Source organism: Phascolarctos cinereus, unplaced genomic scaffold (genome assembly GCF_003287225.1).
Source record: "Phascolarctos cinereus isolate Bilbo 61053 unplaced genomic scaffold, phaCin_HiC Scaffold_726;HRSCAF=1367, whole genome shotgun sequence".
In the NCBI taxonomy this organism is placed as follows: Eukaryota; Metazoa; Chordata; class Mammalia; order Diprotodontia; family Phascolarctidae; genus Phascolarctos; species Phascolarctos cinereus.
Window position 1 is genome coordinate 53,640,385 of NW_027556098.1, and position 22,097 is coordinate 53,662,481.

A 22,097-nucleotide genomic window follows, 5' to 3' on the forward strand; every position below is an offset into this window, starting at 1 on the left:
CATGACACTTACTAGTTGTGTGATCCTGGGCAAGTCACTTAACCCTGATTGCCTCACCAAAAAGAAAAAAAAAGAATTAAAAGAATGAAAGATGGATAGTCACAGTACTACACTCTTTTATATTAAAAGAACCAGAGGAAGGCCTCAAGTGCGTGCATGAATCTTTATGGAGGATTTTTGGGAAAATATGGGTAATAATCACAAAGGATGCAATAGTACAGAGAGATTGTAATTTACATAAATGGAGAGGAATATTCACATGGAGGGACTGACTAAAGTATAAGTTACTTAGGCCTTTTTAGCGCAATGATAAATCTTACTCTGTGTGGTACGGTAAAAACAAAATGGGATTTGGAGTTCTACTGCTTGGATTCAAGTTCTGACTTTGTTATTTTAGTATTTTAGTAAGGCTTAGTTTCTTCATTGTAAGATGGATCCCTAAAGCCTTTTTTCCCTGTAAACCCAATGTTCTTTCTTGATTTTCATCTTCATTCCAATACAAGGTGAATGAATTTTTAAAAATGGAGGAGCAAGGCAATTGGGTTATTCAGGCAGGATTTTTCTAAACATTACCCAAAAGCATTAAAAAACTTGAAAGATCAAAAAATGGATCACGTGCCCATAGATCTATAGAGCTGAAAAGGAACACAGAGCTTCATCCAATTCAACCTGTTAATCTTATATGAGGAAATTGAGGCCCAGAGAAGCCAAATGACTTGCCCAAGGTCATATAGGTAGTGAGTGGGAGAACTGAGATGCGGAACCCTGGTCACCTTACTCTTTGAAGAAAAGCTTAGACAATTTTTTTTCTGGTTGCTCTAGATGACTAGGAGAGGACTGTGATTTAGATTTGAGAAATGAAGTCAAGGCTTTACCTACCACTTGGAAAATCTATCCTCCCACGCCAGAACATTCATATTTCTATAGAGACATTATTTGAACTCAGCAAAAATGTAGCACAAAACTCAGAGAATGAAGTCATCACCAGACTGGAGGCCTGGTGACTGTAGGCTAATAATAAAATAATTGGAATGTACATATCACTTTAAGATTTACAAAACACTTTACATCCATTATCTCATTTGAGCATAGAAGTTGTTTCTCTTAAAACCTATTAAATTGACAGCTCTTCCTACTCCAGAATTTAGCTTTCAGTGTAAAAACTTGGTAAATTTAAAGAATTGAAACATTATCAAATTGCTTACTGTCTCAGGGAGGGGGAAGAGGAGAAAGGAAGAGAATTTAGAACTCAAAATAAAGAAAGCAAATATTAAAATGAAATTTTGCATGAAATTGGGAAGAATAAAATATTTTTAAAAGAATTGTATTATTATTATTCTCATTTCACAGAATAGAAATCTGTAGCTCAGCCTGGGTTTAGCTGAGTGAGATTAATGGCAATTAATTCATCACTGACACTGTATATAGCTTGTTTGTACATAATTATTTGCATACTGTCTTGCCCATTAGATTGAGAGCTCCTCAAGGGCAGGAACTGGTTTTTGCCTTTCTTTTATCCCCAGCACTACAGTGCCTGTCTCATAGTAGACATTTAATGAATGTTTATTGACTGTCTTATTCTAATAATTAAGTCTAGTTGGTTTTGTAGTAATTCTTCTGATAGTTACTGAATAATTACATAGAATTACAGAGAAATATATTCCTTCAGCAATCCCTACAGTATAAATGGAATAAAAATAAGTTCAGGAAACTCTTCACTTAATTTATAGGTTTTTTCATGGCCAAGGTCGTGCCAATTACATCCTCCCAATTATTTATGGAACTCATGCTATGCAATAGACAAGCAGATATGCATTCCCCATGAAATTTGGAGGAAATGGATTCCAACTCTGAATGCAGCAGAAACTTCATGTCTGGGCTTACTAGGAAGAAACTTATAATGAGAGAAAAGAAAAGAGATAAAAAAAAACCCCAATGACATTACATGAATTTCTCAAAAAAAAATTATGTGATACAACCTTAAGTCTATCCCAAAATTTTCTTAATTATACCAGTTAAAATCTCTTCATAGAGGTGCTTCTAAATTCCATAACCCTGAGGAAGGTGTTCTTTAACCCTTTAGTTTGTTACATTAAAATATTTGAATTGTAAAAAGAAGTAAAATAAGAGTTTTGTACTATTTTATATTGATTATTATTATAATGATGTCACAATATTGCTCTGCTACAATGAGTTATGAAAATAGAAGGACAACAAACAGAAGAAAAATGGGAGAGATTTGCAAGGATGTTTAAAATAAATTTTTTTCATCACCAGGGATAGTAGAGTATCATCTATGTATATTTGGACTTTAATGAGATACTCCTAGATATGCTTATAGAGGAGGTAGAAATGGCACTAATGAAAATATAGATGGGAAAAACAGGAGGATTAGACCAAGTGTACAAAGAGGAAGGAAGTCCATAAAGAAGGTTACACAATTGTGAGAGTATTGAAGATTTGATTTACAATGAGGGTAGAAATGTGGCAAATATGTGGTAAAAATATGTGGACACAGACTTTACTAATACTGAAAAAAGATGACAGAACATAAATATTGTTGCGTAAGCTTTCTAGACACCTTTGTTTTTTTGATGCATGACTGGTCCAACTCCTTTTCTAATAATAAACTTGAGTAAATGTTCAAATAATATAACAGATCTTAGAAATTGGAATTTTCATAAGAATAACCTATACTTTCATTGAGGACATACCCAGACTATTTATAGGGAAAAGGCAGAATTTCACAAGTGAGCCTCTACAGTAGACCAAATCTTTACCGTGAAGCAATTGAGTAAAATGTATACAGAATAAAAGATCCCACTGGATTTGTTGTTTGTGGATTATATTAAAAACATTGATTTGATAGAGTGGAATGCTGCTTTTAAAGGCTCTCTTACCAACAAAAAAGTGTTTCCATAGACATCACGTAAGATCCCTCGAAAAATTTAGCAACAGATATAACCTTATTTGATAACTGTCTGATTGTTAATATTAGGCAAGGGACATAAGAGAAAAAACCATATGCTCCCCAAAAGTGTTTGCCACTGACTGTCTTGGGGGGTAGTCAGCACAAAGACAACGTTGATGAATGAAGAGATCCTCTAGATGCTGTTGCCTGCACATGACAGCATACTGTTTGCATCAAGCCTGAAACATCATAGAACCTCTTGGAAGAAATCTGTAATCACCCTAAAAAGTTTTACACACATAGAAAAATCCAAGCGTATGAAGAGTGTCTATTGCTCAGATTATTATTTCAATTTAATCTGTAAAGTGTGCACTCTCTCTTTCTGTGTCTGTCTCTCCCTGTCTCTGTCTCTGTCTCTCCTTTTTCTGTCAGTCTCTGTTTTTGTCTCTCTTTCTCTGTGTCTCTGTCTCTGTCTCCCTCTGTCTCTGTCTCTTTGACATATAGGAACAAAGGATGATAGCTCTGGAGCTAGATGAGAATTTAGAAGTAATTTAATCCAACCTCCTTACTTTACAGATGAGGATACTCAGAGTTTCATGGACTTGGCCCAGTGCACCCAGGTGGTAAGTGGCTGGTCTTGGGCCTCTCTCTTCTCTGTCATGGGGTCTCCTTCTATCTTGGGGAGATAAATGGATAATGATTTGAGGAACCTAGAATACAACAGGAAGAGGAAAGGGATCAGGATTCCCTTCAGGGAATCATAAATCTCCTTTAATTACCCAAAGCTTGTCTCAGAAACAAATCTTCCTCATGCTAAAATCTGACCAGTGTTGCTGCAGGGCTGCAAGCCATAGAACACTACAGTTTATGAAGAATCAAAAATAAATATAACTCAGAGGGCAGTAAAGAGGTCTGTAGTAGGTGTGAGGACTGCAATATTTAATTATAATAATAGCTAGCATTTATATCGCAGTTCAGAAAGACCATAATTATTATTATTGACAACAATAATAATATTAACTGATGTTTAAGTAGCATTTTAAGGTTTTCAAAACACTACATTTGCTACCTTATTCGACCCTCACAGCATCCCTGGGAGGTCCATTTCACAGATGAGAAAACTGAGGCTCAGAAAGGTTTAGTGACTTGCTGAGGGACACACAACTAAGAAAATGGCTAAGGTGGGATTTGAACTCAAGTCTTTCTGACTCTGGGTCCAGTGCTTTATTCATTGTACCACATCAATTAAAGAACAATAAAGAAGGAACTACAGTAAAGGATGTCAACAAAGAAATGTTTGCTAGAAAAAGAAAAGTGGCTGGTTACATGATAAAGAGTGAGAATAATTAATGGACAGCCTATAGGCTGTCAGGAGAAAGTAATCAGGGTATCCAGGGAATTGGGTGGAACCTTCTGTAGAGAACTTATGTGTGGACAGGGACCAGAGCTCACAAGAGTCTTGGTCTAAATACCTGATCAAGAGGCAGCCAGGTGGCACAGTAGATAGAGCACTGGACCTGGAGTCAGGAAGACATGAGTTCAAATCCAATCTCAGACACTTCTTAGCTGTTGGACCGTGTGCAAGTCATTTAACCTCTGTTTACTCCAGTTTCCTAAGGCAAAATGTAAAAGGGAGATAATAATATCACCCACCTTCCAGGGTTGTTGTGAGGATCAAAAGAGACAATATTTATAAAGCATTTAGCCCAGTGCCTGGCACATAGAAGGTGCTTAATATTTCCTTCTTTATCATCTACAGTTTTTTACACAGGGTTTCACATAATTAAAACATAACTGTCACTGTAACCTTTTAATAAGCAATTAGACACATTTAAAGAGACACTAAGTTCTTAATATCGATTTTCAGGCAATTTAAATCATGTAAACATGTAGCCTCATGCATGATTAGAAGACAGGACAAAGCATTCAAAGTTACAGTTACCGGTATTAACTTTGCCAAATGACTCTTGAATTACATCCCTGCCTCAGTTTCCCCAGACTGTTGTCCTTCGTAATTGGAAAAGACCAAAATGATACCATGACATCTGCATACATGTACAGTGTATTTGCTGCAGCTAATCAGACCAATATGAGCTCAAAAGGCTTTACCAGAGGTCGGGCACTAATAGTCCATGTAAACACTTGAGAAGGAGATGTCTCTAAATTTGCACATTTCACATTTCTTTTGCACTACTGCAATTTTGCTTTGCTCATAGAGCATAGCGCCTTCTTTGATGAGGGCATGAGATGCTGGATGGTTCTGTACTAGTATTTCCCACATCTCACAACTGATGCCAAAGTTCTTCAGAGAGACCTTGAGAGTGTCCCTGTATCACTTCTTCTGACTTCCATGTGAGTACTGGCCTTATGTGAGCTCTCTGTACCATAGCTTTTTAGGCAAATGTATGTTCAGCATTTGAACGGGGCCAGCCCATTGGAGTTGTACTCTCTGCAGTAGAGTTTGAATGCTCAAGAAAAGACCTCAATGTACAATACCTTATTTTACCAGGTGATCTTCAGACTCTTCCTAAGGCAATTCAAATGGAAATGATTCAAATTTCTGGCTATTATATGCCAATTTCACGAGGGCATATTTGCATGGGTTATGATAATGGATGATGCTGTCATGTTTTCCCAGTCACCAATGGAGTGAAGTAGTGCTGTTTGCTTGTTTTCATGCTTTTTAGCATGATGTTTTCAGCGATGTTGTCAGACGCCTTCAAAGAAATCGAAAATGGCATCGAAGTCAGCTACCACACTGAACTTAAGTTATTTAACTTGAAAAGGCCAAGACTGCAGAGGAGGGAGAACTGGTGCCTGACTTTTGGTTTGCAGATGATTGTGCATTGAATGCAGCCTTTAAAGCTGAAATGCAACAGAATATGGATTAATTCTCTGCTGCCTGTGCTAATTTTGGCCTAGCAATTAATACCGAGAAAACAGAGGTCTCTACCACCCAGCACTGCACCATCCATACATGGAACCATCAGTTACAAGAAGTGGAGAAATTTTGAATGCTGTGGATAAGTTCACCATCCTTGGCAGTATGCTTTCTAGAGATGTCCGTGTAGATAATGAGGTTGACACATGCATTGCCAGAGCTACCTCAGTGTTTGGAAGGCTCTGAAGGAAAGTGTGGGAGAGAGGAGGTATTAGATTGCCTACCAAACTGAAGGTCTACAGAGTGATTGTGCTGACCTCATTGTTGTATGCCTATGAAACCTCAGACTATAAAAATGGGCATAATCATTTCTTAGAGAAGGAAAGGACTTTCAGTATGATATAGCCTATTTCTAGTGCAGTGCCCATCCTAGGCCACTCCCTGAACTTGTATTTGCAGGTTGGGTCTCCTCAGAAGCTGGCCACCCTATACTCAAGGCACTTTGTGGGGCTGCATTCCCAAAACCACAGCTCTAAGGTTTCCACTGGTACATTTTATCTTCAACAATGACCCAATAAATATAATCAGCTCAAAACAATAGAACAATAAGTAAGAAAAGCAGCTATAAAACATTCCTTCTCTAAGTCTGGGGGTGATCTCTCCTAAGAGTACATATAGCATCATTGGGAAGAATGTGCACACACATATATAAATGTACTAGTAAAAGAGGCACACACCTAAGTCACGCACATGGTCAGGGTCACAAACACCCCTTCAGAACCTTAGGGTCCTGATATACCATCTCTTCTCATACTATCTTCATGTTACTCCCCTGGCTTTACCATCTCTGTTGGGAATGTTGCTCAGTTGGGCACACTGGTCTGACTCATTTCTGAAACTCAATTTGATTCTGGGACTGCTCTTTGCTGAGCATGGGCAAGCTCTCTGCTACAAGATGCCTTCATGGACCGAAAAGGAAGAGAGAACAGTTCCTTGCCCCTCCCCCCCATTATAGAAGCTTAAAGGGAAAAGTGAACAGTCATTTCCTTGGAAGAGCTGGGATCTTTCCCCAAAGTTTGCCCTCTTCTCAACTGCCAGATAGCATTATCTTCTCAGAGCTTGTTTGTGCTTTCTAAAGCTACCAAGGGCATGGCTGATCTTTCACCTAACCCAAAGCTAGCAACCCTATAATTCCAACATGATGGCTGAGCTGTATAAATTCCTGAAAGAGAAAAGTATGTAGTATGAACTCCTAAAGGAGTGGAGAATTATAAACACTTCATACATTTTTCACACTGTCTTATCAAAGTCTGAAAGTATGAAAATTATTAACCCTATTCAATCCCATCCAAGGTACAAATGGGCTACTTTCATTTTCCATACACACTTAGCAGTCTGTGAATAGGTCATTTAGAGTATGACCCACCCAATATTCACGCCCCTGACAAGCAGTTAGTACAACCACTTAAAGTCTGAAAGGGGAAAAACTTTGACATTTTATTGTCTCTGATGTATGACTCTTACACCCTGCAATTTGATGGAGCTGGGGAGACTAAGTTGATCAGGCAGGGGTCCCCTAATTAACAATCCTCTACTATACTAGTAGGGATGAAACCTTGAGAGATACCAGCATTCAGGAGGCGAGCACACTGCTTTTTCTTTAAAAAAAAAAAAAGAAATTATAAATAAAACTCAGGATAAGTAGAACATTTAAACCAAGCTCATTTCTTTTATGTTGATGGTGTGATCTGTCTTCCACTGGATCCACATTTCTCTAGTGAAAGTTTCCTACAATGCGGGAAATGAATACCAAGGAAGCCAAAACTGAACTGTGCCTTTTCAGGAAATTGACACTCCTTCCATTAGTCCTGTTCTTGGTTGGGGTGGAAGAGCGGCTGGCAGTGTGTGTGTGTGTGTGTGTGTGTGTGTGTGTGTGTGTGCGCGCGCGTGCACACGTGCATGCATGTGTGCGTGCGTGTGTGTGTGTGTGTGTGTGTGTGTGTGTGTGTGTGTGTTGTGTTTTGTTTATTCCATGAAGCAGCCATTCAGGTAATGCAGTGCTGTGAATGACTCGTTCAGCTATTTGTGAAGTTGGCAGACTTGGACCTACTAACTGGCAGAAGGAGAAAGAGCCGCTTGTTTCAGGGGTATCAGAAAAAAGGCTGATGCAGGTGGGGGAATCTATCAGTAAAACGTTGTTGGAAGACCAACTTGCAGGTGCTGGACTCTGAAAATGGATGTGTACTTCCTGGACCTCGCACAGGCTCAAGAGGAAGGACTGCCAATACAAAAACAGAACCGCACTGTTGCCTTAAGAGTGAATAAAAAAGATGTTTCAGTGCTGGAGTCGAATCTGGATGGTTTGCCACAGAGGACAAAAGTCTCCTATAAAATTTGGTTTAAATAGTCCTATCTCACTTGTGCTCTTGGTGACCAGATTCAATTGTGCTGGTGTCCCCTAGGCAGTATGATATCATAGCTTCAGAAGAAGGCTTTATGTAGAGGTCACATTAGTTTGTCCTGTGGATGTAGTCATTTTTTGTGTCACAGACAATGTTTTACTGTGGAGATATGGGCCAGATGGCTCAGACACTTGCAGTCCTGAGCTAAACAGTGTCTTTATTGTTGATGAAAAAACAGAATCTATTGTCTGTTGCTCATGAAACTCTAGTGCCCACCACTGTTGAGAGATTAAGTATTTAATAAATTGTTATGGCTCAGTAAAAGAATATGTAAAACAACAACTCAAAAGGATGTAGGCCTCCAAAGATAAATCTCATGTGCTCTCAAAAAATTTTTTTTCTTTCAACTCTGTTTCCTTTCTTTTCCTTTCCCCTCCAACCATTTAACCATGGCCATTCAGTCTTACAGTAGTAAAAACACAGGGTTTTCTTTTTTTTCCTTTCCCACAGCAATCCATATGCTAATATTATGTGTAATCCTTGTTTAAGTAGGAAGATATAAATTAGACATACATTCTTCCCCCTCCAACTTTTCTCACTCCTATCAGATAATAGTCTTCTCATCCCACACCCTAGACAGAGAACATCAGTCTTATATGAAGAGTAAGAAACATAGCTTCAAGATTTGTCTCTTGTCTGTAAAAGACTGCCCCTGCCTTCTGTACTTTCTAGGAAGTGTTAGCCTGGCACCTCAATTTATAGAGCTGAGATTTTGTTGTGTGGGTATCTGATCATTGATGATTGTGATGATGATGATGATAATGATGATGGTTATGATGACACAATAAGATGGAAAGGAAAAGGAAAATGTTTCTGTTCCTTGAAAAATATTTTTTAGTTTAAATGGGTACTTCCTTGGGCATTTACTACAAGCTCAAATTTTTGTAGGAACTTTTCTTCTTTTCCTTCTAAGGAAACACACGTTCCCTTTTTAACTTCATCCCAGCTGTGGCTTCTTATATTACAATGTTAGAAGTATTGCTTTCCCATTTTAATTGCAACCAAAGCCAACCTTGACTGGCAAGCAGAAAGCCACTGACAGGTTTGGGCTCTGTCCAGACCTTCTCAGAGTTTCTGTCAGCCAACTGTTTGACAGTATATGCAAATAAATGCAAATTCAGGGACACTGGACGAACACCTGCAGAAAGTGACCATCCCCACTCAGGGTCTACCTCCCATGTAACTGGGGTTTTGAAATGCTGCTTGGTCTCTTTCTGTCAGTTTATTATGCATTTGTCAGCAGAATGTTGGGCTGATAAAAACTGTACTCTTTGTCCTGACAAGCTGCAAAGCTCCATGTGGGACTGCAAATGCCAGGAATAGTAAGATGGCTCCTAGCCAGCCCTTGTGAATCTTTCCCTCTGTCTTTAGGACCTTAGTTGCAGTATCTAAACTGTTATGGGGTTGCCCTGTCGAGGAAGGCTTTCTCTTTCCTGGGGTGTAAAGGCATAATATTATTGGGGTGGTAACAGCAAAAGGCTTGCTCCAACTAGCAGTTGGAATTTGGGAACTTTGAGGAATACTGTGTTAATTTTTTAAAAATCTGCCCAATCTGCAAGGAAATGGGAAAATTGGAGAGGGGCTGTCATATCAAGTGGGAATAGACTCAGCAGTCATATACATACCTATTGAGGCTCTGGACCGCAGGATAGCTGCCAGGTGGCATGGTAGGCACTTGGAACATTTTACAATCAAGGCCACTGTGACTCCCATCTGCTCTGTGCTGTCCTCAGCTGCAGAGCTTGCTACTTTTCAAGAGATAGTATAGCCACCATTTGACTATTATTAGAAAGTTGTGTGTGTAGGTATTTAATTTGTCTTGTTGATTATTGAGTTTTAGCTTTTTGAGATGGAAAACAGGTTTCTGTAAGAGAGACACGGTTATAGGGATTACTCTTTTGCCTCAGGACTGATGAAAAACATTATCAGTGAGTTACCAGTCTAAGTGATCACCTAATGAGGTACACGTTGCAGAGGGAGAAATAGGGGAGGGGAGAAATATTCCAGGTCCACTTACCTGTAGTGATTAAGCCTTTCACCTCAGTAGGTGGGAAAAAATTTGCCATGGCTTTTTTTTTTCTACTGGACTTTAGCACAATACTACTACTAACTGACCTTTACACAAAGCACTTGCTGTATATAATGTTATTTCATTTGATTCTTTAAAAAAAATTTTAATTTATTTATCTACTCACTCATCTATTCATTTATTGTTTGTTTACTTGATTTGATTCTTACAACAACCCTGAAAAACAAGCACTGCTGGTATTACTATCCCCATTTTACAGATGAGGAAGCTCAATGAAAGAATGAGCTACTCATGCTGTGAAAGGTCAGAGGTGGGATTCAAACCCACCTTTGTGGGTCTTTGTGACTTCAAGTCTAGGACATCATTCACTATCCCATAAAAGGACCATCGTCCTTTAAAGCCTGACTCAGCACTTTTTAAAATATTGCTGATGTCTGTACTTTTCTGTGTGGATATAGATTGGTGATTTCATTTGTGTGAGGAATTCTGGTTGAGGAAACTCTGTACCAATGCAGATTAGAAGCTATTCTGCAACTTCTAATTTAGAGTATTTCCTAGGGCCCTGAGAGTTTAAGTGACCGTCACAAGGCAAGTACACATTTGTCAGAGGGTAGGACTTGAACCCAGGTCTCCTTAATTTGGAGTCTAGCTCTCAATATACCACATACCTGTCTGTCCATGTATGTTATTGTTCAGTCATTTCTGTTGTGCATGACTCTTCATGACTCCATTTGGGGTTTTCTTGGCAAATGTACTGGAGTGGTTTGCCATTTCCTTCTCCAGCTCACTTTATAGATGAGGAAACTGAGGCAAACAGGGGAAATAGTGACCTGCCCAGGGTCACATAGCCAGTAGAACTCAGGTCTTCTTGACTCCAAGCTTGGCACTCTATCCACTTGTTTCTTTGGGGAGGCAATTGGGGTTAAGTGACTTGCCCAGGGTTACACAGCTAGCAAGTGTCTGAGGCTGGATTTGAACTCATGTCTTCCTGACTCCAGGCCCAGTAATCTATCCACTGCACCACCTAGCTGTCCTCTTACCATGTATACTTATAGATATTGAAGGCTAATAATGCAGACACTCAGATCTGGTGACATCTGGTAGCTCAAATGCTGCTGCACATAATAAAACAAAAACTTGGTTTTGTCTCTTGCATTTCTTGATGGGAATGGTCCCCCAAATTTGGACCCAAATTATATTTTTTTATAAAAATGATCAAGGGTGACTACTTAATTGACAACTGCTATTCTTGTAGACCTGGCCACAATGTGAGCCCATAAAGCTAACAAGAAGATGTAGGCATGCTTGTTGAGGAGTTTGGTAAAAAGCTCTCGAAAAGTCTATTTCTCTGGGAAGGGATGGAAAGTCCAAGTAGACAGCTTTGAATAAATGCAATGCTTCATGGTACCACATATACACTGAAGCTTCATGTGTATAAACATTGTACATAAGGCCCAGGCCATGCAGAAACCCTCTCACACATAACCAGTACCAGGGAAATGATCTGAATATCCATTCATTTACTAGCTGATAAAATTTGGGAAGCAATCTACTTCTTACCACTAGCAGTGGCACCTGGAGCCCTGACCTAGCACCTTCAGTGAGATGGAGTCAGTATGTTTTCCAAATATCAATTGACACAGACTATTTCTATGAAAGGAGGATAAAGAGGACACACCTCCTATTCATTAAATATTTAGTGAGCATCCAGCACTGTACCGTTATTATCACCTCCATTTTGTGCATGGATAACCAGAAGCACAAAGTGGTAAAATTTTTAAAATGTTCGGGGTGAAGCAAAATGTCAGTGGCCAAGCTGCCCACAGAACCTGGGAGCCCAATTCCCAGCCTTGGGCTCCATCCACACGACTCCTTCTAATTTCACCACAGAGTAATGTGATGAAGAGAACTCTTTGAAGACTCAAATATCTGAAATGAACTGAGTGTGGGATCTGTGGTCGTGAATGAGAAGAGTAGTATGAAAGTCTAGGAGGCTTTTGAAATAAAAAGGGTGTGGGGGGAATCTTGACTCAAATCAAGTCTCATTCCCTTTGAATATCCGTGAGACTGATATTGTCTGTGGTTGTCATAACATCGCTCAAGAACGAAAGCTGGAATTTCAGTGACTGTGATCTAGGTTATGATTTTTTCCAATCCCAGTATGGGGCAGGGAGGGGCTTACACTTTGCCTCACAGCTCAGAGTCAGTGATGTTGGGCCCTCCAGAACCAAGTTAAGGTCCACTGGCAACAGTTTTTGGTTTTACTTATATTGGAATGAGGGCTCCAAAATTCTGTCTGTAAATCACAATGACATCTATTTAACTGATCCTGCTGGTTTGCCTTTTTTTTTTTAAGGAGAGTGAGCAAGAGAAAAGAGAAAAGGAAAGAAAATGTTAAATAAGTGACCTCTCTCCTCTCCTATCCTCTTCTCTCTCTCTCTCTCTCTCCCTCTCTCTCTCTCTTTTTAAATAAACTTTAGAACCCAAGGTAGTTGTATTTAAGCAGCTTTAACGTCCTTTCACTACTTCTCGCAGGGTTGTGGCCACTCAGGCAGCAGTAACTTTGAAAAAATGACCCGTCTACACCCAAACAATAACGGAATCCCCCTTTTTATGTTGGCAACGCCCACTGCTTTCTGTTCATTTCAAGACTCCCCACGTAGATGCAACTGTTTGACCAGCCTTCCTCTGAACAACTTAATTAAGCAAAAGAAAAAGTGTCAGTTTCTGCCAACCTCACAAAAACAGAGCTGTGGGGGTAAAAAAGGTTGGCTGCATTAACCCACATTCCTGAGCTGGTTGACTAAAGCAAGGCTTTTGCTTTAGAGCCATGCCAGGAGGAATCTTACACTAGATTGCCATTCAAATTTATCAAGACATATTGTTGGTACACCATACTGAACACAATTAAAATTGAAATAACTTTGGGGTCTAAAGCACTGAGTATGGGTCTTAGCCTGAACTAAAAAAATTAAAAATAAAGTTTGAAAACTTCAGCCAACCATCTTGTTACCAGATTGGTATCCATACGCCATTTGCTTTTTGCTCTGCCAGAGAGACAAAACAGATTTTTTTTCAATTACATTAAAACAGCAAGGTGGTTTTTTTTTTGGTCTTTGTTTTGAATCTTTGCCCTCTCTCTTCTCCTTTTGCCCTCCTCATGAAATGTCATAACATATGTAAAGTTGCCATATGCCATCAACACAGTTTGTACCATCTAGTCTAGACTTAGCTATTCATTTTTCTCAGAGAGGAGGGAAATACCCTCACTTAAATTTTTCCCTTGGGAATGGAAAAGCATAGGCCTAGGAATTCTGTTTGTGACCAAAAATAAATGGTTTCAACATGTCTTTTTCCCCTCCTTCTGTTTGTGAAAACAGAGCCTGTGACTTTTCAACTTTCTGTCCACTGTCATCTCCTTTCATATTGTCCCCACTTCTGGAGATCATCGGGAGAAGAAGGTACAAAGACATTGTTCAGGGTGAAACCAATTCATTTTAAAGAGATCATGAAATCATGAAGTTTTTCATCTCTAAGCATCTACCTTTTGTGACAGGAAGGAAGGAAAAAGAGAAGGAAGAAAGGAAGGAAGGAAAAAAAGGAGGAAGGAAAGGCTATGGTTTTCAGATGGCTCCTAAATTAAATTTTCTTATATTCTGTAACATGAACTACTGGCCAGCTTTGGGGCACATAAATTTTGATGGAAGGAAACAGACCAATTTCTGCAATAGAACCATAAGCTGTCAGTAGCATCAATTAAAATTCTAGGTCCTCCTTTCCCCAAGCCAAAAATAAAAAATCCAAAAGGGTTCCCTTATCTTAGATTAACTTAAAAACAAACAGCCCTCCAGTGAAGAAGAGCCCCCTGTTTTCACAGGGCCTCTCTGTAGTTTAGAGGGCTTGCTTGATTGGAGCGGCTTTTGAATTTGTACCTACTGAAAGTACATTCTGGGCTATTCCTGTGGGCATTGGGTGGGCATCTTATTAAAGATGAAAACATATTCGAAAAATCTACATGCAGTTAAGTAGAAGGCAAGAGAGCCAGCAATGCGACCTGAGACAGAATGCAGTTATTGTTTATGTTAAATGTGGGAAAAAATTCTGGTATGGTTTATGAGATTTAAAAATCAGTAAGAAACAGACTGATCATATTTAAGGGGAGTTTATAAGGGTTTTCAAAAGAGTAGATTTAAAGTGTTGAGTGCCAGCGATTAGTTCATAGTACTATGATTGTTAGTACAATCTTTAGTCTGACAGCACCGTGAGGTGGATAAACTGTTGGGTGTGATTTAGTGGGTCTTGAGTTAAAAAATGGTTAATCTCTAGGCAAAGATGTGCTATGGCCTGGCACTTTTGTAACTGGCTATGTGACCTGGAGCAAGCCATAACCTCTCTGGGCTCGGTTTTCTCATCTATAAACTGAGGAAATTGGACTAGATAATTTCTAAGGTTATTTTCAGCTCTGATTTTCTATGAGTCAATGTTTAAATGTGAAAAATGGTCGGGACACAGGAATTCATTGCCCACGTTGCTGTTGTTGTTGTCTATGGAGAGGATGCTTTTAGTTCACCAAGTGACAAAGTTTGGGGAAAGAAAGTAGAGCAATGGAATTTCTCTTGAGGATCATGTTTATATAATTTTTGAGGTAATTTGAGGTAATTAGTTAGATAATTGTATTTTTTAAAGATGGTTTTTTAAACTCTTCCTGGTCAGATTGAATCTCTACAGGGGCACATCTTCCATTCTCAAACCTGTTTTCCTTTAAGCAAGTCAGGCATAGACGAATCACTTTAAGGCCCTTGCCTCAACTTGCTCAAAACTGCTGAAGAGTTCTTGGGTAAAAGCAGTCAGAGGTATAGATTATTAGAGGTAGAAGGGAATCAGAGATCACCTAGGCCAATTCCCTCATTTTTTATCTGAAGAAGTTGAAGCCCAAATCCATCAAATTCTTTGCACTAGATCACTATGCTTAGTAGTAAGAGGGACAGGACCAGCACCTCCATCTTCTGCCTCTTGTCCAAGGATCTTTCTACCATACCAGAAAAATTGTCATGCTTGTATGACAGAATGCAAAAATGAAACCTATGAAATACTTTTTAATGATATTTAATCTTTTATTGCAAATAATCCCCCTGTGTATGCTTAAGACTGCATCTCTACTTCCTTTTCCCAAATTATCCAGGTTGATTTAACATTTCCCCTTAGTGTTAATAGATAGCTTTCTGATGATCACTCAAACTTGTCATTGTGAATGAATTTTATTGTTTACAAGGACTGGCCTGACCTTTAGGAATGGAAAATGTAGGCAACCAATATCACTCACGAAGGAAAAGAGGGGGTTTAAAATATATATTTTAAAAAATAAATGTAATGTGGAACAACTTTTTGTATTCTGCTGGCTGAAGTTTCTTCCCTTTATCTGATAGTGCAGAAATCAGCCTACTGGGGGGATTGGGGAGTGGGGGGGGCAGTGTGCTTCTTAACAAGACTGAGCTTGATAGGTGGCTCTTGTTGTATGAAATTTATGGCCTGGTACTTCCTCAGAGAGACTTCCCACGTTGAATTGTTGAACATTTCTGACCTTAATGCCCAAAACAAGAGGAGGAGTGGGGGAAGGGAGGGAGGGGAGGGGAGAGAAGAAGGACTTAGGAAGAGGGAGAGAGAGAGGCAAAACTTACCCAGATGTCTGGTAACTGTGGAAGGTGCAAAAATCCAGAAGAACAACCTGCAATCCTCTCCCATTGGAAGGGCCTGATTAACAGAGGTCAGGGGGGAGGCCTGGGCCCAGTGTGGGAGCCTCACTGTTTTTGGTGCAGTTTGTTTTTTGATTAGTACAGTTCATGACCGGGCCATCCCACCTGAATAACAATCAGTCTGATTCACAGCAGGCTTGAAGAGGGCAGGGACGCCTGTAGTGCCACACATATTGATCCAAGCCTGGGGAAGTTTAGAACCTGTCCGAACCCAGATTGTTGCAGTTGAGTGCTATTTGGCAAAGTATCAGAAATACCCTCAGACACAGGACTTTGATGATGATTGGACCTCTGTGTTTAGAGAAGACTCAGGCTGACAATCAACTGCCCCAGAAAAGAGGATTTTTTTGAACCTGGAATTCTGCTGCCACCAGAGACGAAATTTGTTGTTGATTTTAGCAAATTTGCAGAATAATTATCTATATCGGTTTTGCCCACCTTCCCACTCCTTTGTTGGTGACTATCCTTCCCACTCCTGCTGCTGGAGACTATCCTTCATTCAGACCATGATGACCACTGCTTCTATACTGTAGAAACCCAATAAAATCAGGAAACACTGGAGATGGAAATGAACTTAAAGAGTATCAAAACAGCTGTTATCAAACCTAACCCCGTCATTTTATATGAAGAAACTGAGGTCCAGAGAGAGAGGTGCAATGACTTACCCAGTGCTGCAGCAAGAACCAGGAGTAAAACCTGTCAATTCAAGTCAGCAACATTTATTGGATCTGCTATGTCAGGGGTTCTTAACCTTTTTTGTGTCATGGACCACTTTGGCAATCTGATCCTCTATGGACCACTTCTCAGAATAATATTTTAGAATTCATAAAATAAAATATATAGAATTACAAACAAAACCAACCATATTAAAATATCAAACTATTTTAAATTTTAAAAATTACAAATATTTACATATTTTTAGATTATCGAAATGTTTTAAAAAATAACAACCCAAAAACCTAAGTCCTTAGACTCCAGGTTAAGAACTCTCATGCTATGTGTAAGACATGTAGGTTTGATATTTACAAAGACAGACAGGACACAATTGGATCCTACAGTCCTAATAATCTAATGAGAGTATGTGTAGCAGGTCAGATAAATATACAAATAACTATGAAACAGGAGAGAATGGGTTTCATATGAGCCTGATCCAACCTGGCTGGCAAAGTGCTATGAAAAATTTGCAGGGTCTATGTAAGATATGTAGATGTTTATAATATACATATGTTTTATATACATATATATGTATATGTATATATATATATATAAATAAAGTATCTGTATATATATATATATATATATGTGTGTGTGTGTGTGTGTATGTATGTATGTGTGTATGTACGGTATGTATGGAATTGGGGCTGTGCTCTATAGGAACTGAGCTAGCTATGAACCTTAATCCCCTTCCCTCCTCAGTGACTGAGGTGTATGTGGGAGGGGAACAATTCCTCCCATGTTTTGCGGGAGTAAGTTTGCATATTTGTGGTTATATCTTTTGAAATAAATTTTTCTGAGTAAAGTCTTAAAAAAAGCCACAGTTTATATAGCTCTGCAGATCTTTTCTATCTTTCACCTATTTTTTGTCCTTATAGTGGCATTTGTAGATATTCTCAGGATGTCTTTGCTTAGTTGGATCTGTTATTGGGTCAGTCCATTAGCATTTATTGAGCACCTACTATATGCCAGGCACTATAATAAGTGTTGGGGATACAAAAAGAGATAAAAGACAATCTCTGCACTTGAGAAGCTCCCAATCAAATGGGGAGATGATAAGCAAGCAAATATGTACCCAAAAGGATAATAGGAGATAACTAGAAACAAGAAAAGCTGGGGAAAGGTTGTAGAGTGTTCACCAAGCTTTCTTTATGCTCCTTGCTGTTTTATGTAGTTACACTCCTCATAATCTTTGACTGTCATTCTCTGTAAGATTTTGCAAATGAATTTATAATGTAAAAAAACCCAAAACATTGTCCTTGGCTAGCACGTCTCTCTCTTGGCAAGGAAATTGAGTATTTTCTGATTAAGGTGGTTTTTAGGCTCTTTTTGCTCTCCTTGTTTTATATCAATCGAGTACATTTCTATAAGAAAATGTTATGATTGATGTTAGTGTCTTTTCTTCATCCATTTCCCATTTGGGGGCATTGATTATTTAAATAAGTCAGTGACTCACTTTAATAATAAGCTCTTCTCCGTCTGCTAAAAATAAACAATTTCATTTTTTGTGATGTTATTTGATATACAGTGCCTTTCCAATTCTTTTTTTGAAGAAACTTTTTTATGATAACTGTATATAGGTTGTGAGGCTTGTGTGGACAATACATTTTTTGACCTCTCTTTCTTTGCTCTTGAGTCACATTTTTCAACAGACTTTTCACCCTTTGTGTTGAAATTTCCAAATATCAAAGTCTATATTAATTTAATGTTGAGATCATCGAGTTCTTTGTAGGATTTCTCAACCTTTCCACTCTACCATAGATGCTGGCACATAAAATGCAAGTGTTGTGTGTGTGTGTGTGTGTGTGTGTGTGTGTGTGTTTCAAAATACTTATCATGAACTCTACAAAAAGAAATAGCCAATGTCTCACCAAATGCTATTTTCTGTTTCTTTGCAAAACCAACTTTTTTTTGACAAAACCAATTTTGCTTAATTTTAATCCATACTGCCACATAAGCCGTAAAACTTCATTTAGTCTTTCAGTGTCACTGGCAGTGAGAATGTCAAGATATGATTCAGTTCCTCCAAGAGTATGTTTAAAATCATTGGACAAGGATTTCATCTTTTAATACTGAAAGCTAAGCTAATGTTTATGGATGGTCTAAAAAATGTGAATCTTATCTTCTCACCCTTCCGCTTTTTGCCCCTCTGCCATTTTTACTGCAGAAGCAATAGAAGACTATTTTGTGTTTTTCTTTGTTTCATAAGGTGTCATGACCGAAGAACCAAGTGGCCAGCCTACTGATGATAAACCATTTTGTGTTCATCTAGAATGGTTCCCAGAAAATAAACACAGTTTATTGCTTGGACTATACTTGAAGACTTTCCAACATAGGAGATTTTTTCCAGAGAGCATGATGTAATTTTCTAGAGCCAAAGTTTAACTTTGTGCAACAATGAAACATTGGAGTGTGAAACATCTTGACTTCTACTCCTGCTTAAATTCTTGAATGTATTATTAAAATAATGGTCAATTAGAGGGTTGGAGTAGATGATAAGAAATAAGGTCCCTTCCACCTCTAAACTTGATCCTATGAATATCTAGAGAAGGAACACATGATCACAAAGAGCCAGCATAACTAACTATACCAAAAACATATGATGCTAAGCTAACCTCATTTCCTTTTTTGCCCCACAAGGTAACTAGGGTAACAGATTATAGGAATGTTGTAGACATAGTATACTTTGATTTCAGCAAAGCATGTGACAAAATCACTTGTGCTATCCATGTCAATATTTGGCCTACACAGTAGTTGAGTAAAGTAGACTCAGAACTGGTTGAATGGCCAGACTCCCAAAATATTCATTAATTGTTTAATATTAGGTTGGAGGGAAGTCTCTAGTAGAATGCTTGGGGATCTATCCTCGGATCTATGGAACATTTTCATCAGTGATTGAGATGAAGGTAATAAAAGGTACACCAGAATGAAAGATAAAGGGAATGTTGTACATACAGCTTATCTGTATTTTAGCAAAGCATTTGAATAAAGTTTATCTTACTATTCTTGTAGGAAAAAAAATGGAGTGATGTGGGATAGATGATAGAAGAGTTTCAGTGGATTTGGATTTGTTGACCCAAAAAATAGTCATTAATGGTTCAATGTCAACTTAGAATGAGGTCTCTAGTAGACTGCCTTGCCATTTGTCCTTTCCCTATGCTGTTTCACATTTTTATTAATGACTCAGCTAATGGAAGAGATTAAATGCTTATCAAACTTGTAGATAACACAAAGCAATCAAGGATAATGAACTCATTGGTTAATAGTCCAAGATCCAAAATGCTTTCAATAGGGTAGGATGCTATGCTGAATCTAATAAGGTAAATTTGTTAGGTGAAGTTTAAAGACATAAATTTGAATTGCAAATTTGATTTTTATAAGCATAAGATAATGAAGTTGCTAGATAATAGTTTCTATAAACTTAATATGAGTCACCAAGTGGATTTTTGAAGCCCCAAAAATACAGTCTTGGTCTGCATTAAGAGATGGCATATACATGAAGAGGAAGTTAATAGTCCCACTGTGCTCTCCCCTAATGAAACTATATGTAGAGTACTGAGTTTACTTCTGGGCACTATACTGTAGGAAGGAAAAGAGAGTACACAGAATAAGAACATGCCATATGAGGATTGGTTAAAGAACTAGGCTATTTAGTTTGGAGAAGAAAAGAGTTAAGTGGTGTGTGGTAGATGCCTTCAAATATTTAAGAGCTATCGTATAGAAGAGGAATACAATTTTACAGTCTTTATTGGGTGCAATGGTATAAGTTTAAGTTTTGAGGTACTTCTAAAAAAATAGAGAAATATCACCTACTTAGAAACAGAATGATATATTGGATATTGCAATATTCTACTGGTAATGCTGCTTGTCACTGAATAGTCTCCGCAGAGGTGAAAATGACTATCACTCCAAAGGCAATATAGAAGTGATTGATGGGTATGAGTCCACTCCAACCCATTATAAACAAGTAGAATTTATCTGGATTATTGGTGTATCCTCCTATGTGATCTCCTTGCCTCAGATTTCTCCCTTTCCAATCCATTAACTGCCAAATTGAAAGTCTTAAAGACTAGATATGACCATGTCAACTCCAGAACTTCCAGTGGTACCTCTTGCCTATCAGATAAAATATAAATTCCTTTATTCAGTATTTAGACCCTTTCACAATCTGAGTCCTCCTTATCTTGCTAGCTTCTGGCAGAATATTTTCCCTCATGTACTCTTTTTTGTTTGTTTTGTTTTGTTCAGTTGTTTTAGTCACGTCTGACTCTTTGTGAACCCATTTGGGGTTTTCTTGGCAAAGATACTGGAGTGATTTGCCATTTCCTTCTCCAGTTCATTTTACAGATGAGGAAACCAAGGCAAACAGGGTTAAGTCACTTGCCCAGGGTTACACAGTTGTAAGTGTCTGAGGCTGGATTTGAACTCAGGTCTTCCTGACTTAGGTCCAATACCACCTACCTGCACTCATGCACTCTATGCTTCATCTAAATTGGCCTATTTTGTGTTCCCTGAATATGACATTCCAACTTCTGTCTCCATGCTTTGGAGCTCTTCTCCACATCTGGAATGTACTCTTTCCTTCTTCTACCTCATAAAAGCACCAGCTTCCTTCAAAGCTGAACTCAAGGGCTATGCCCTATTGAAAGCCCCTTCTGATACTCCCACAAAAATTACTTTGTATCCATTATATTTACTTTTCTGTATACATGCTGCTTCCCCTGTAAGCTTCTTGAAATCAGGGACTAATTGTCTTTGTATTTCTATTACCTAGTGCAGGGTCTTCCATATAGTAGGTGCTCTGTAAGTGCTTATTGAATGGATGAATGTTTCCCATGAGCAAAGAAGAAAGGTTGGGCATATGAGAGATAGTATGGCATGATGAACAGTATGCTCCATTGGTATCTATTGGTATGTCAAGAAAAATTGATGAAGGTCCCAGGAAGCTGAATGGACCCTACGTGGTAAATTTATGGCAGGATACAGGTAAGAATCATACACGATGGGTAGATGTGGAAGAATTGCAATTTATAAAGAGGAAATCGCTCCATCAATGAGATCACAGATCCATCTTAATGAAAAGTAGTAGGAAGAGAACTGGACTTGGAGTTAAAAGAACTGGGTTTTAGTCATTAAATATGTGATTTATTGACTTCTTTGAACTTCAGTGTCCCTACTATAACATGGAGATAATAATATTCCCAACTTCTAATCCTAGGTAATGTAGATGGTAATGTTTGCCATACATTTCTCTCAAATATTAATAAATACTTTGGAATCCTAGACATTATGATGTACACATGGTGTTAGAGCATTATTTATACTCAGGGGTATGCTGGCGTTAGCT